Source organism: Pinus tabuliformis, chromosome 9, assembly GCF_031772625.1.
Source record: "Pinus tabuliformis cultivar Carrire ecotype Pingquan chromosome 9, CPIR1, whole genome shotgun sequence".
Taxonomy (NCBI): domain Eukaryota; kingdom Viridiplantae; phylum Streptophyta; class Pinopsida; order Pinales; family Pinaceae; genus Pinus; species Pinus tabuliformis.
The window spans coordinates 956,536,787-956,554,562 of NC_142307.1; positions in this window are offsets into that span (position 1 = coordinate 956,536,787).

Below are 17,776 nucleotides of genomic sequence, written 5' to 3' on the forward strand. Positions count from 1 at the left end.
GAGGTCTTGTCATTTGTATCATCCAAGAACTGTTCATTTGTGTAATGTAAAGGAGGTTTCGCCCTCGAAGAGGCTAAATTCTAAGGCGTTTATCTATCTTTTTGTGAGTTGGTTTCATAACATTTGGTATTAGAGCTTTGGATTCTAGGGTTTTGCTGCTCCAAACAGGTCATCATGGAATTTTCACTATAACGTTTTCGCTACGAAGTTTTAGAAGCTAAAAAAAAAAAACCCAATTGAGAAGAGATCATTTTGAATATAGGGTCTGAATTTCAGATATTGTCTCGCTATATTTTTAGAGATATGATCTAAGGAACTTAGGATTTCTGCAAGCTCCAGAATTCCATCTCAAATAGGTCATCGTGACATTTTCACTATAATATTTTTTATGTGACGGTTCGGACTCTAAAATTAAAACCCATTTTAGCATAAATCGTTATGAAAGTCGGGTTTGAATTTCAGATCTTTCCTCACTATATTTTCGGAGATATGATCTGAGGAAGGTAAGGTTTTACAGACTCCAGAATTACATTCCAAACAGGTGACCTTGGGACAATCGTCATAACTATCTCTCTAAGCATCTGATTTCACTTTATTAAGAATTTATAGAAAGACGACGGCCTGTAGTTTTATGTGTATCAATTTTAGGTCCGAAGGTTGAAACAATGATACGTGTCACTTCGTACAAGTTCTCTCTACTGAAAACGTGTATAATTAGGTCATCTTGGGAGATTGGGCATAACTCTTTCTTGGAGAATCCAATTTCGATCAGACTAATGGAATTGGAAAGAGGACACAGAGGGCTACCGTAGGTTGCAATTGAAGACCTTGGAGATTTGAAATTTCAGAGACACAACATATTCAAGAGCGAGATCCTAAAATCAAGAAAAAGGGATATGAGGAAGTTTGATGGCAAGGATCTGGTAAATTGGATACTACAGATGGAGCAATATTTTGATATACATGAGGTGCAACTATTACAAAAGGTACATATTGCATCTTTATATTTAGAACTAAATCAATTTTTATGGTATAAAGGGCTTTGTTCTCGTAAATCACTTGTCACTTGGTCAATTTTCACCTAAGAAATGATAGCACATTATGAGGATACAAAGAGTAACACCTTCTTTAGCCAATTGATAAATCTCAAACAAAAGGGTTCAATGGTAAAGCACATTGAGGACTTTCAAAAATTGAATATAAGGGTAAATGATATTCCAGATAAGCAAAGGATTGATGTCTTCATAGGGACTTTAAAGGATAACATTCAACATGAGGTTCATCTTTGGGAACTTGATTCATTGGAGAAGGTATTAACATTGGCAAGAAAAATTGAAAGCGAAATTATGGAAACAAGGAATCCCACCACTCACGACTATAATTATGGAAGTGTTTTTTCTCCTAGCCTTCCACAACCTACAAGGTTTACACCACAACAATTGGAAGAAAAAAGAGAAAAAGGGCTTTGTTACAGCTGTGATAGCAAATACACTAAAAGTCATAAGTGTGTTGAGAAGAAATTATTTTACATAGATTATGAAGAGGAAGAAAAGGATCAAGAAACATAGAAAGAAGAGGATATATACTAGGAACCAACCCCAAAGAAAGAACAAATTAATCCAACCATATCTTGTAAAGCATTGGCAAGAACTACCACTCCTAAAACTCTCAAGATAGAAGGACATATCAAGAATAAAAAGGTTCAAGAAGTCAAAGATCACATCGAGAAAGAAGAAATGAATCTAACCATATCTTGTAATGCATTGGTCAGAATTACCACTCCTCAAAATATCAAGATAGAAGGACATATCAAGAAGAAAAATGTTCAAGAAGTGAAAGATCACATCGAGCATCAAGAAATGAATCCGACCATATCTTGTAATGCATTGGAAGAAATTACCACTCCTCAAACTCTCAAGATAGGACATATCAAGAAGAAAAAGATTCAAGTAGTGAAAGATCACATTGAGCATCAACAACAAGCTCTCCAACTTTTAAAGGATAATTTCACTTTGGTGCAAAATCAAATGAAACAACAGGCAGATCAACATTGTAGTGAAAGAAGTTTTTATGTAGGCGATTGGGTATTTTTATGGCTACATCTCAAGCAATCTATTTCTGAGAAGGAAATGTTGGCAATACTACATGCACTTAAGAAATGACTACCTTACCTAATGGGAATACACTTAAAGGTAAAAGTGGATCATGATAGTCTTAAATACTTTTTAGAACAAATATTATCTTTAGAAGAGCAAAAAAGAATGGGTCACAAATATGTTGGGTTATGACTTTGAAATCATCTACAAAAAAGGGAAGAAAAATGTTGTTGCAGATGTACTCTCAAGAAAGGATGAGGATGTTGAAGAATTTTTTTGTGCTATTGGATAAATGAATCAAGGGACAAATGGAAGAAGGATGAAGAAGTATGACCACTCATTCAAAAGTTGTGGAATATCCCAGTTCAAAAAATATTGCCAAAACTTGAGGAAGGAAAAATCATATTGGAACCTCGAGCAGTCACAGAAACAAGAAACCGACAGCTGTGAAATTGATCAATTTTAGAGTATTTCCTCAAGTGGAAGAACTTACCCACTAAATATTCCACATGGGAGGACAATAATTTTATACAGAAGCATCAAGAACTACTCAAGCGTTGAGGACAACACTTTTTGAAGGAGAGAGGCATGTTAGGTCCCTATACTACTAGTGTAACCCCTTATTGTTATTGGTACAACCCCATTATTATATTGTTGTGCCCATGTAGTCCCCATATTGTTATTGTTGTGCCAAATAGAAGCCCACTATTGGTATTATTGTGCCCTTAAATTATTATTTTTATGTTGGCTTTGATTATATTATGACCCCTTAGACTCCTATATATAGTGTTAGCGCTTGAAATTTCACCTCAGGCTGAGAAAGATAAACCTCAAGGCAACATCAAACCATTTAGCCTCGTAGCTAGCCCTACGGGGCAGGAGAAGGCTCTCTCTGGTCTATCTCGGTAAAATCTTCAATGGATGAGATGACCAATAAGGTAACACTGATATTAGGCTAGTAAACTGATCAAAGAGTTTGATTTGGGGTTTTTTGAGTTTTTGGTGGCAAATTGAGGAGAGGGCAATTTTGGGTGCGAGGATTGGACACAGTTTCTGCAGGGGGTTCCTTGGGGCGAGGTAGGAGACAGTGTTGATGCCTTTAACTGAGGTGGATGGTCAGGAATGAAAGATGAAGAGCTAAAGAGAGCAAACAATAACTTTGAATTCTCTTTAGACAGAAGAAAACATTGGAATTAAACAAACTTAAAAGTAGAGAATGGCAAGCATGAATTCTTACTTTAACACTTCATTTGTTTAATGTGCAGAAGTAAAAGAAAGGAAATGAGTCACATAACAAGCTTACAAGTACATTGAGAAACACACCATCAACACATGAGTCCACAAGAATCCCAAAGATGACTGCAAAACCCTGGTCTTCCTTAGCCAAAAATTGCAGAGATACAGTGAATAATACAATGATAGCTTATCCCTCAAGAGTCCAACCATGAAAATGAGAAAGAAAGTACATAATATAGATGATATAACCTCTTTCCCTGCCTCCATGGGTCGAGCTCACTATCGTAGGAGCTGTTTCAACCACTTCTAAACTAAGCACTACAAACTAGGCAGTCAAAACAACTTGCCTCTATAAACTTGGAAACCAATTCATTCATTTAATATTTACCCTTTTCATGAATGAATATTCTAGAAATGTTACATAAGAGTAAAAGTGTCTAAAAATTACAATAATTACATCAAAGAGGATCACAATTCATCCCAAAAAGTCAAACTGGGTCAAACTATGCTTTTCCGGGCTGTACAGCGCATTTTTGAAAAAATCTGCCTGACGGGTCGCGCGCCTTTGGAGCCATATTTGGGGCACTTGCAGGTGGCCAAATTGAGAAAAAGTAGGCTTGTTGGAAAGGTCTATGAGTCTACTTTCCAACCCAACTGGAATATTTGAATTTGGAGTTCATTTGCCCTGTCAAAAATCAAATCTCCCAAGACTACTTTCTGCAATTCAAAAAAGTGGCAGAAAGTCATTTTTTGCTAGTTTTTTGACTTTCTGGAGGCCCAAAACTTCACCAAATCTCAAGTCCATCCATGAGAATGTGTAACTTTGCATGAAAAATCTGGAAATGCTGAGTTTTGGTCAAAAGGAGTTGCCATGATGAAGGGTCGCGCGGGGGGTGAGACCCGTTAATGGGAAAAACCTGTAAATTGCCAAAAAATGCCAAAATTCACCCAAAATTCTCAAAATTTCTTGGGATTTGTGCTGTGGCTAGGCTATTTAGTGCCTTGATCCTTGAGTGAAGCCTCAGCCAAGATACGGAGGGGATTGGGCCTCTTTCTCCGTTTTAGTGCCTCGGTCAACCGCCTTTGAAACATCTTCATCTTTGCCTTGCACACATGCATCCTTGCCCAGTAATGGTTTTTCATGTTCCTCAACAATTTATTTTCTTGGTTGGCCTTAGCCAACAGCCTCTCCAAGTGTGCATTTACCCGGATGAGCATGGACTCTCGGTCAGCGGGCAATGGGTCACCGGGTCTTCTTCGGTTCAAGATTCGGTCACTACGAATCCTCTATAGCTCATCAAGTGCTTGCTCATCTTCCAACTATTTGTTGCGCTGCTCCAGGTATGTGATGGTCCATTGTGCACCCTCTAATCTCCTCTGCAAGGCATCATTTTCAGCTCTGAGATGCTTAATGATCTCCTTTGCCTCTCGGCTAGGAGAACTGGCCTCAAGATCAACAAGCTCAATATCTGGAACTCTTGATGGCCCCTCATCAATCATGGGCTGTTTGCCCCTCTCTGGTACCTGTGCTGGTGAAGAAAGCGAGGCCCCTTCCACCTGATGTGGAGATAACACTCGCTGAGCTGATGATGAAGGTGAGACCCCTTCCACCTGCTGTGGAGATAGTACTCGCCAAGATGCTGCAAACAAGGCCCTCGGGCCTTTCTGATAGGTAACCCAAGGTGAGGAGCTGACATGTCTAGTGACAGGGATATCATGCTGCTGTGATGGTCCTCCCTCCTCGTGAACAACCTCAGGATGTGGCGAGGGTGGTGCTGTGAAAAACTCATGAGAGATGAACTCCTCCCATGAGATGCCTTGCTGAGCCAACTGATGCAATACTACAAGCTGAATCAAACCATAATGGTACAGGCTCCTATACTGCTGTGCCGGGATCTTCCTCTGCAACATGGGCACCATCCTCTGAATGTTATGATAGAAGAAAACAGGGATGTTCATCATCCTCACTCGGGTGAAGTGCATCAAGAGGCGAATATGATATGAATATACCTGTGAAAATCTGCCTTCACAGGTAAAATAGTGCATGATGAGCCTCATCATGGGAGCATACTCACTCCTGAGAAACCTGAATGGAAACACACCTGCCAAATGTCTCATGAATAGTGGCCGGACAAAAGGCTCAAAGTGAACATTATCCAGCACCTTGCGCTTATTCCACACCTCCCCAACATTAGGTATCCCTGTGGCATGTGAGATCACCTCGGGTGTCAATATAAAGTTCACCCCTGCAAGGTTGACATGTCCATCATGCAAGTGTAAAACAAATAGGCGAGCCAACTCTCTGTGGTGCTGAATCCGAGAGATCCTCTCACAAAACTCATAGCAAGACATATACTGGAAACATGTGACTGCCATAGGACAAGCCTGTAACTCTGCTAAAAAGGTGGGTTCCTCTCGCTTATGATGTCCACCCTTTCCACCCTTATGAGGCCTCCTCTGTACCTCAACCTCTGAAGCTGATGATTGGTCATCACTTTGCTCATAGGTTTCGGTTTCTGACATTGTTTAAGGAGCAAAGTGGACAAAATGTACTGCTGTTTCTGCTTGTAAAAAGCCGATTTATATGCTGTTTTAAGGGGACAAGGAACATGAGGGAAATGTTAGGGGAGGGACATTTTTACAAGGAAAATGGGAATACATGTATACAATAGGGAATTTAGGGAAATAGACTGCAAACATCATTGCATATACATCATCAAATTCATATGTTTACATGGGCATAAGGAGAGATAAGGTTAGGATGTGATTTTTTATTTTTAAAGGGAAAAGGGGTAGGGTTTATTTTCTTTACAAATTTAAAAGGGAAAATGACATGGAAATATAGGGAAAATGAAATGGGAATGAAGAGAATAATTACAAGGGGAAAAACAATGAAACAACAATAAACCTTAGCATCTTTTTACACATTTACTATACAGCCATATGGAGCGTTTTCTCTTGCACAATTTGATCATTAAAAACACACTCATGATGTCTTTCAACATAACCAGCAACCATTTCCAAGTTTAGAGAACCTACCTCAAGCGATTTGATGATTTAGAGGGTGCTTGAGCAAATTTGAAATGAGTTGGGAGGGAGGTTGCTTGACGGGTCGCGCACCTCGCCCAACGGGTCGCGCAGGCCTGACGGGTCGCGCCCGTTATGAAAATGCACTGCAGGAACCCCTCTGATGGGTCGCGCGCGCCTGACGGGTCGTGCGCCTGTCCTGCTCCTAAATTCGACCAGTCTTCACTCCTATCGCTTGGATGTTCGCCCAATCTCTCTTGCAAGTGTCTTGGATGCACAATGAGAGTAAAAGGAGGGAGATTGGGCCTTTATAAGTTTCATTTGAATAAATTTCATGCTCAAACCCACTTTCTAATGTTTCTCTTTGACACTTTATAAAACTGACTTTTTTGGTTTCCTTTGTCCTGAAATTGACTCATTTAGTGTTTTGACTTGATTCTTTTTGCAGGAAGATCATCTGAGGGATCTTGGCAAGGGGACCAGGGTTGCATACTGTCCGCTGAAATCTTTTGAAATTTCATCACTTTTTACAAACATTTGAAAAATGACCTTGGCTTTAAAAACAGAGTTTTTAAATCCAAGGTGAAAATTAACTGTACAAGATAAAAAACTTCGAAGAAATATCTTTACAATCATCCCTCTGGCTTGCTGAACATTTATTGACCTTCAGAAACATGACCTTGTGAACATACTTGACCAAAACCCTAGACCTAGGAAATTGTCCTCAAGACAAGACAAGACAAACTTGAAAGAACTTAATGACTGAAATGACCTGAGCCAGCAATGCCAAGAGGGGTATAAACACACCAGCTCCTCCATCAGGGTTATGGCATGCCTAATGGGATGCAAAAATTGACACTGATGAGACACCTACCTATGCAAATGCAAAGAGTTTTGATCGTTGATGGAGGGCTCAAGACCGACTCTAACATATAGAAAGGAGGTCTTGTCATTTGTATCATCCAAGAATTGTTCATTTGTGTAATGTAAAGGAGGTTTCCCCCTCGAAGAGGTTGAATTATAAGGCGTTATCTATATTTTCTATCTTTTTGTGAGTTGGTTTCATAAAATCCAATCCTCAATTGATTGAAAGTAGCACCATGCAATGAAGTGAAGACCAATTGAGTCCGAGGAAAGGATTTAGAATAATTTCTCTACCAAGAATGCTCATCACATCTAGGTATCAAAATTTTATATGGTTATTTCTTTTCATGAAATAGCCTTATAATTTTGGCCATAATGTAATAAATTGTAGAGCCTATGTAAGAAATTACTATATGGAAAATACAAGCAGGGGATCATGTTGTAGAAAATACTGGAGATTCACAAGCTCATGCAATGTACTAAAGCATAGGACAAGAATCTACTTCTACTTTCAACCAACGAAAGCCAATAGATTGATGAAAACAATATGAACAAGAAGAAGATAAATCAATGGCACATAACACAAGATGTATATGGGGAAATCCACCACTCAAAACCTTGCTATATGTATTTCATATATAAAAAATATGAGTGAAGATACAAATCTTGTTCTCACTAGAACAATTCTGCACAAGTATGCCCAACTCTCTCAGCTCACAAGCTATCTCTTGGTCAACACTTAGCCAATTACGCAGCTCTCCAAGCCCCTAATCTCTTGCGTAATTCCTAGCATGAATAGCTTGTATTTAAAGGGAATTCATGCTTCCAAAACTGCGCAATCCAAAAATAGGATCAATATCTAATGCATGCATGATATTTACACTCCAATAAATAATACCATTGATAGTACATTGTCCCTGCACTCTAATCTCAATTGGGTCTTTCTCAGAATCAACGCACATGAGTTTCTCATGGGGTAATCTTTAGTTAACTGGAGTAGCACTAGTGGATGCACTAGTGCACTAACTGACTATTAACTCTCTATTAGTTCCATTTTTTTAGAACTAATTTAACTGAACTTAACTAAGTAAACCAAGTGATATAATTTCCAACTCAATTTAAACTCATACTAGACCCCTAAAACTTAGGGAGAACATATACATGACTACAGAAAGACTTCCAACTCGAAATGCCTAAGCTAATTAAGTTAATTAAACTTAATTAACTATTTACAAGTTGCTATGAGAATAGAATTCAATTTTAATTCTCAGTTTAATTCAAGGACAAATTAAATTGGAATTTATTGTTGCCATTTCTCAACACTCCCTCTCAACAAGAAAGGGATTATCAACTACCTCAATCCTATCTCTCTAAAACTTGAATTTACATCCTGACAATGCCTTTTTCAAAATGTCAACATATGTCTCCTTCATGGGAATGTAATCTAACAACATGATCTTCCTCAATAGACAATCTCTGAGATGATGATATCAAATATCAATATGCTTGGACCGATCATGAAAAACTGGATTTTCAGAGAGTTTGATACAACTCTGGTTATCGCAATAAATCACAGTTAGATCCATTTGCTGACCACACAACCCAACCATGATCTTACTCATCCAGATGGCCTCACATGCTGCTTGACTCGTAGCCATGTAATTTGCCTTTGCCAAACTGAGTGCAACTGATCTCTGTTTCCTACTGTACCAAGAAACTACCACTGACCCGATACTGAAGATGTCTCCTGATGTTCTCTTCTTTTCAGATGGATTCCCTACCCAATCTACATCGATGAAGCCTTGAATCTTCACTCCCTATTTCCGTCTGTACCATAATTCATACTAAGAAGTGCCCCTAAGGTATCTCAACACATGCATTTCTACCTTCCAATACAGCTTGGTAGGCCTAACGATTTCTTAACTAAGCTGGTTAACAGCATAGCACATATCTGGTTGTGTGTTCACCAAGTACATGAGTGAACCCACAAGCTGCCTGTAAACAGTAGTTTCCACTACTTCTCTTGAAGTATCATCCTCCTTCCTCCAGTTACCTGCTAGAGGAGTCTCTATGGGTTTGCTTCTCTCCATGCAGAATCTCCTGAGTATCTTGTTGGCATACTTTCCCTGAGACACAAACAACTCCCCATCTCCTTGCCATACCTCCATGCCAAGAAAGTAATGCATGAGCCCCATGTCCTTCATCTCAAACTCTCTTGCAAGGTGCTCCTTGCAAGACTTGATCAACTGATCATCCCCTGTCATTATGATATCATCAACATAAAGTACAATGATCAACAATTTACCTTCCACCACTATGCGGTACAGGTTCTCATCTTCTTCATTTTTCGTGAAGCCCAACTTGGTGAAGTAGCTACCTATCTTAGTGTTCCAAGCATGGGGTGCTTTCTTCAGCCCATACAACACTCTCTTGAGTTGACACACATGTGACTCATGGTCAGCGGTTTCAAAACCTTTAGGCTGCTCTATGTACATGTCTTCTTCAATCATGCCATTAAGGAAGGTTTTCTTCACATCCATCTGATGTATCTTCCAACCCATTTGCACTGATAGTGCCAATATAGATCTGATTGACGATTACCTTGAAATAGGAGCAAAGGTCTCATCATATTCAATTCCCTCTACATGTGAAAATCCATGAGCCACAAATCTAGCCTTATGCTTCTCCACACTACCATCTGCAACTTTCTTAACCTTGTAAAGCCAATGGGAGCTCACCACTAAATTGTCTTCCGGTCTTGGGACCATATCCCAAAAACTGTTACGAACTATGAAGTCATACTCATCCACCATGGCATCAACCAAAATTAGCTTTTGCATTGCTTACTTAAAGGAAGATGGCTCTATCACAACACATTCCCCCATAAGAGGCATGTATCCAATGTACCTCTCAGGTGACCTCCTCTGCCTGCGCTGAGAAGTGGGTGCTCCCACATTCTCCCATGCATCATCCAACAATCTGTCAGCCTCTTTGGTGCGATTTCATCCCTCTCTGGAAGACTCTGCCTGAGTGGATGTCTACACTCCTAGATCCTCTACATTTGGCTGCTCTACATCAATCTGAGGCTCCTCAACCTTAGGAGCTAAAATCTCCTCATCCGCATGTAGCTGAAGCTCCCTCTCAAGGGAAACTCACATGACCTTCTCCTCATTGAATCTGACATCCTTTCAAACCACTATCATCCTACTGGTTAGTAAGGACATCCGATAGTTGTGAGGTGTATCAGTGTACCCCACAAATATCCCAAAATCTTCTATAGTCTCAAGCTTTTTCTATGCATATTTGGTCACATGGAAATATACTGATGACCCAAAAATCCTGAAGTGACCAACATCTAGCCTCTTACTAGAATAAGCCTCCTTTGGTGTCTTCATCTCAAGTATCTGATGTGGGCTACGGTTCTAAACATAAATTGTTGTGTTGCATGCCTTAGCCCACAAGTGAAGTGGTAGGCCTTGATCATGCAACACCCCTGCTATGCTTCTATTCTTCCTCTTCGCCACCCCATTCTATTAAGGGTTATAGGGCGTTGTCAACCCCTGTTTAATCCCTTCCACTGCACATAAGTTCTTAAACTCGTTTGAGGCATACTGACCACCGTTATCACTACATAGAGCTTTAACCTTCTTACTCGACTCTTTCTCCACCAATGCTTTAAACTCAAAAAACTTTATGAAAGTTTGATCCCTTTTCTGCATGAAAAATATTCAACATTTACGAGAATATTCATAAAAAAAAATAACATAATACCTGTGTTTGGCCATGGATGTTGTTGAGATTGGTCCACACACACCTGAATGGACTCACTCTAGAATAGCCTCTACTTGTCTCTATCGTGAAAGGAAGACTTGGTGTTTTTCCCCAAAGTACACCCCTTGCATGTATCAACTTGCTCAAGCGTACCTTTGGGAAGACTGGTAAAGATATGCTGAAATATATTCAAAGCCCCATGATGCAAGTGACCCAATCGTTTGTGCCACAACTTGCCAATGTCTCAGATCTGCACCCTTTCTACTTTTTTGCTCAAAGCAACACACTCCTCCACCTCCATATTATAGAGATTCTTCACCCGAATCCCTATCTTCTTTACTTGACCCATGGATATGTGTCAAAGGAATGCCTTTCCTTTTGAGAAGATCACATCATAGTCTCTATCCTCAATCATGGAAACGTATACCAAGTTCTTCTTTAGCCCAAGAACATACATAAAATTATTCAAGGTGAGTGGAGCCCTATGCTCCCTCTGAAAAGTAATCTTGCCCAATCTAGTAACACTATATTTCCATCGTCAACCATCTTGATATGCATCTAGAGATCTTTCTTCTCCAGGTCACTGAATATCTCTTTGTCACTAGTCATGTGGAATGACGCTCCACTGTCTAAGTACCATACACTTCCTATCATTGATGACACCATGCATGCAATGAGGGAAACATCCAATTTGAATTGAGAGGCCAAAGCCTCACCCACCGCTCCTCTTGATGACTTCTTCTTGGACTTCTTGAGTGGAAAATTTGTAGCAAAATAGCCTAGATCATGACAATGAAAGAACTTAACTTTCATCATGTATTCCTTCTTACCTCCATGATAAGAATCTGATTTGGGATGGGAAGCTAACCATTTCGCCTTATTTGGCTTAATTTCTAAGGTAAAATTCTCTTCATCATCAGTATTTGATGAAGATCCATCCCTGGTGTTCCTCCTGATCTCCCCCTACATCAAATCTGATCACAATCCTTCCAAATCTGGTAGCTTCTCCTGACCATTGAAAGAGTCCTGATAACAATGCCAACTCTTTGGGAGTCCTAGAAGAGCAAGACTCACCATATCATCGCTAAAAACCATGATTCCAACACTTCCAAGTTCATCATGACACTAAGTGAGCTTGGTCAAGTATTTTGGAACTGTCTCGCCTTTCTCCATTTTGGATTTTCAAAGTTTTTCCTTTAGTGCCAATTTCCTTTGATCACTGCTATTCTGATACAAGTCCCTCAATGCATTCCTCATAGCATACAAAGTTTTCTTTCCATGGAGACTCAAGACAATGTGGTCTCGAACTCCCTCAAGGATTATCTGCCTCACCTTCACCACACACTTCTTCCATTCGGCCAAATTTTGTGCATTTGATGTTGCTGGCTTAGGAATTTGTTGATCAACGAATTCGTTCAAGCCATTAAGTTCTAGAAAAACCTCCATTATGTCCCTCTAGGATATAAAATTTGAGCTACCTTCTAAGGCATACTCGAGCCGCAAACTGTAGAACACCATCTACTGATCCTGAAGGATGTATTGCAAATTCGAATTTCACTTGTAACCCAAAACTCAAAATTTTGAAATATCCTCTAGTATAATGTCTTCAGCTCTGATACCATGTAGAAAATTGTGTAGATTCACAAGCTCATGCAATGTACTAAAGCACAAGACAAGAATCTACTTCTACTTTCAACCAACAGAAGCCAATAGATCGATGAAAACAATATGAACAAGAAGAAGATAAATCAATGGCACATAACACAAGATGTATCTAGGGAAAGCCACTGCTCAAAATCCCACTATATGTATTGCATATATAGGAAATATGAGTGAAGATACAAAGCTTGTTCTCACTAGAACAATTCCACACAAGTATTCCCAACTCTCTTAGCTTACAAGCTAGCTCTTGGCTAACACTTCGCCAATTCTAAAACTCTCCAAGCCCCTAATCTCTTGTGTAATTCCTAGGATGAATAGCTCATATTTAAAGGGAATTCCTGCTTCCAAAACTATGAATTCCAAACATAGGATCAATCTCTGATGCATGCATGATATTTACACTCCAATAAATAATACCACTGATAGTACAATATCCCTTCACTTTAGTCTCAACTGGGTATTTCTCAAAATCGACATACATGCATTTCTCATGAGGGAATATTCAGTTAATTGGAGTAGCACTAGTGGATGCACTAGTGCACCAACTAACTGGTAAGTCTCTATTAGTTCCAAAAACAATTTAGAACTAATTTAACTGAACTTAACAATAAACTGAGTGATCTAATTTCCAACTCAATTTAAACTCATACTGGACCCTTAAAACTTAGGGAGAACATATGTATGACTACATAAAGACTTCCAACTTGAAATTCCTAAGCTAATTAAGTTAATTAAACTTAATTAACTATTTACAAGTTGCTATGAGAATAGAATTTGATTTTAATTCTCAATTTAATTCAAGGACAAACTAAACTGGAATTTCTTGTTACCATTTCTCAACACATGTATGATCTCAAGGAATGGTTGTATGAACAACAATATAAGAAGTTTTAATGAGAATGATGTAAAAAATTACAATTCATTTGCCCTCTTATTAGATCATGTTTAATGTTGCAAGTGAAATAATTTTGGGCACAAAGCTCAAGATTATAGAAGCAATACTGATGCCCCTTAGTATTACAGTAAGAATGTTGAAACTCCAGAGGGTATCAATTTTATCAACCCGAGGTTCATATAAACTTAAGAGCTATCGACACTATATGTGTAGCAGGAAATATATTCTACTTTCGTTGATCTGATGCAACTGAAGGGAAGCTAAAATTTACAAAGAACACTTTCAATCAGATGAAATTTGATTTTAAAAAGTTAACAATGAATTTCCATGGCATAATGTGTAAGCCAACCAAAATCATTTAAAATTCAAAAGAGATATAGGTGTGACTAGGCACCGACAATTTTTTTAATAATATAATTTACATAACTGTGAATAGTGCCCAAGACCCATAACTGCATTCAAATATTAAAATTAAAATTAATATGTTATTCTATAAAAGTTTTAACATCGAGAATATTTTTAATGAAGGGTAAATCATGGGTTGAATGTGTTTTTATTGATGCGAAACTAATTTAAATTTTAAATTTACCTTTTAAATTTAAATTTTATTAAATCTTATGTTAATAAATTAATTTAAATACAAAATATATATACGTTTATTTTGACAAACATGACATTTATTTGGGTAATTTTGATAGAAGTAAAATAATAAAAATGATATATTAAAATTTTTTGTACATAGCATTAATTTTTTTTGTTTTTATTAGCTTGGCAAAATTACATCTTCATCATGTCTAATATATCACCCTGATCAGGGTAGGGAATTGAACTGGTGACTTCACATAAGGGAGTGCCTTAACAAAGCGCCCAATCACCATCTATCCAAGACCCCGTGGACTTTCACACACACACACACATTTGTAAACTTGGCAAGACTACATCTTAATCATGTCCAATATATCACCCGATCAGGGGGAGAATTGAACTGGTGACTTCACATCAAGGAGTGTCTTAAAAAAAAATCCAATCACCTTTTACCTAAGACCACGTGGAAGTTTTATTATTTTCTTTATTTTTTCTTAGGTGGCTATTTTTGAGTTGAGATTTCCTCTAATAGTGCTATCTAGGCTACAAGAAATGCTTAGAAAAACAAGGAACAACAAATAGATCTAATTTATCTTGCAGGAAAGGATAAAATGGAAATTAAACCTATTCCATTTGTAGAAAAGTAAATGACAAAAGGTAACCTTTACTTGCAAAAAGGTAAATGACAAGAAATGAACCTACTCTATTTTATAGGAATTCAATGACAACAAATAAATCTATGCTAACTACAAAAAATAAAAGCAACTCATTTCAAGAATTCTTGAGAAAAATCTAGTCTATTTTATGATGCACGATAAATCAACTTGCAGCTGAAAGAAGATATTCACACATTAAACCTTAGTTACAAAAGAATGAAGTTTTTGCTACAACTATTAGGGTTAAGTTTCTAAGGGGTCTCTAAACTTATAAAATCCATATCCAGGGTCTAATTATAATTTTAATTTGATAAGGAATGATAAACAAGATTCGGGTGCAAATCTAAAGATGTTCTAAGTTAATATGCGTATTGCTATTTGGTCACCCTGTTTTGCTACTTGAAACAATCGAGCGTAGTTTTATGAGGTATAAATGTGGTTTGAGGGGTGAAGAAGGTGAATGAAGGTTGTAGAAGGGTAAATTAACCTTTTCCAAGCTCAGGTACCTCCAATGGATTAGTTCATGCAAGTAATAGGAAATATGGAGTTTCCAATAACTCGTCTAGGAAAAAATTAGCTTGTTGGAAGATTGGAAAGATGGGTAACAATGGGTGAAAATATGATGTTCTAAAAGAACCAAATGCATCAAAACAATACTAGCTATACCTATGAAGCAATATTATCTATCTGAAAAAAAAATTCATTGTTGAATGGTAAAAGCAAAGCGAATAAATAACTTGTAAACTACTAAATGTAGAAAAGTAAAATGACACAAAGGATAAATTAATTTTTAAATGAAGAATATCATTGCATGCAAGAAACTATTTTCGAGTCTATCAAAGCAAGATACATAAAAAAACTTAGAAAGAGGCTTATTCATTAACCATGCAAAGACAATACTTTTTCAGATATGAGATTTGCACATTTTTTATTTTTATTTTTTATATTAAACTAAATGCAGGAAAATTAAAGGTACAAGAAGGGGGCTTAAACACCTGGGTTGGGCCCTAACCAAAGGAGACTTAGGTCCCTTAGAGTAAAATTAGACAATAAAATAAAGAGTTCTTTTCATTAATCAACAAATGTGCTCATACATGAAACATGACAATACTAAAATAACAGGAAAAATCCTTTCTCTATTGTTGATTATCTTCTTTAACGTTTTTTTTAATGATGTTGGATACTACCAACATGCAAGGGGGTACCCTAATGAAAAGTCCCAATTAGACTTCACACAATTTGGTGTAGGAGACATTATGGAAATAAGGCATGAATTCCATATGTTCTTATGGATTTTCCTTAGCTATGATGGCCAACACAAGATATTAATGCACATGTACTTTCAGATGAATAAGCGAGTATTCCTTGTGAAATGTTTAGCTACAGAATATGTCAATGTTCTTCTACCAAAAGGGAGAGAAAAGTGATACATTAAAATAAAAGTAATAGTACTAATCTAGTAAAGACACATGAACATATACATATGAGTGATTAATTGATCAAATAGAAAAATAGTTCACATATAAGCAACAATTGTTAAAACACATAGAAAACACCTTCAACAAGATAAGTACCGAAGCCACCAAAATAGTCCAATTTCCTTAGTACCTATGAAAACAACATACATCGCAAACATTCGAAAAATAGTCTTACAATATTTATGACATACGCATGAAAGTGTGTTGGCTCAACGAGCTTCGAAATTTAGCAAAAGTCCCAAGATACATCAGGACAATGAACACCGCTAACTCCAATAGTGGAGTGTTAGAGAAACCACTTTATCCTCCAAAAGAAATATCTCCCTCTCTAATGTCTGGTAGGATGATCCAAGGTGAAAATTCCTTTGCATGAGCTATGAGGGTGTATATATAACAAATGGGGTGACCATTAACCTCCCTTGTGACTCTTGGACTACCCTCATGATTGTTTGACTTCTCTATGACCTTTTGACTCCTTCATGACTTTTCACATTCTATAGATGAATTGTGGACTTCCACCTTACATTAAATTTCTCACATATTGAAATTACGTAATCTAAAAATAATGCGGCAAAAAATGACTCATATACATATTGACATGACACCTTGACAAGACATGACATGAAATTGATGACATGGACTAATGATATGGAAATGTCAAGCCACTCTTACTACATCTTTGTGTCTTCTTGAACTTGGAACATGTTCTTCTTCTTTCTCCTCCAAAAGGCTTGAAGGTAGGGAGTATTCAATATGACCTTCATCTCTAGTTGTAGTCACAATATAGTGTCCCTTTGTCTTTTCTTGATTGATCAATTTCTCTTTCCAGATACAAGGGTTTCTTTTAGCAGGGTCTCCTTCTTCATCTCCTTCATTGTCAGCCTATCATAACATGATATAATACCTACAACTGAAATCCATTCATGACAAGACAACACTAGTTTAATAAAAACCTAATATACCATGCTTCATGATAATCATTAACTGAGCTAGAACTAGGTGCTAAGATAAGAGACTAGCTGAAGGATTGCACATTTTCATAGCTTAGGAGGTCAGGGGCCAAGATTGAGCCATGAGACTACGCAATGCATAGTTCAGGTAAGTAAGGGCAAGACAAATGCGTAGTTGAGGGGATCAAGGAGGCATGATTAAGGCTTGAGGCTTGAGGTTTCTCATTGCACAATTTCTTATCTAGGTGGCTCTAGGGACACACACATGACAAAGAGGGCTTGTGGAAGCTCAAAATTCAAAGTAATTAGAATGATTTCGAACTAGGTCCAGAGCGTAGATCTTGTCATCTTGATCACAACAGTGTGAACGGTTTGTCAATTCGAGCTTATATGAGGGAGAACGAGCCAGTCAATGTTTTGGTCAAAGTTGGGTTGTGGGCCAGGTTTAAGTGTCCTAGAATTTGACCGACCCTAGGGCATGAAACCTAGCTCCTAAAAGCGGGCAAATTTGTTGGATCGTTAATTTGTCTAATATCCCTTATATTAGACAAAATTG